Consider the following 384-nt stretch of genomic DNA (forward strand, 5'->3'; position numbering starts at 1 on the left):
TTTAGCGAAAGAAATCCTGTTTAACCGAGGCAGGGAAAGCCAGCGCAGCTCCTGGCCCAGGCTCGCTGCCTCTGGGGAGGGAGCAGGTGGGCAGGGGGATCCCTACAAATTCTACTTCAACAAGAAGAAACCGCGACTTTCCCACTAGCAGGTTTGAAGCACGCATCGAAACGGGCCTCTGAAGCAGGGGGAGTGCTGGACTCCAGGACAGGCCTGAGGGCCGCAAGTCCTAGAAAGCAAAAACTGCCAAAAAAAGGTGATAGACGATACAAAGGAAGAGTTTTTAAAAAAAAAAAAGGAAAAGAAAAAACATTGTACCACAGAAGCTTCACATCTCTTGCAGGGCTGTCTATACGAAGAAGACAGCTGTGGTCTTTCCCCGCC

This window comes from Cariama cristata, unplaced genomic scaffold, assembly GCF_000690535.1.
Source record: "Cariama cristata isolate BGI_N322 unplaced genomic scaffold, ASM69053v1 scaffold24719, whole genome shotgun sequence".
Taxonomy (NCBI): Eukaryota; Metazoa; Chordata; class Aves; order Cariamiformes; family Cariamidae; genus Cariama; species Cariama cristata.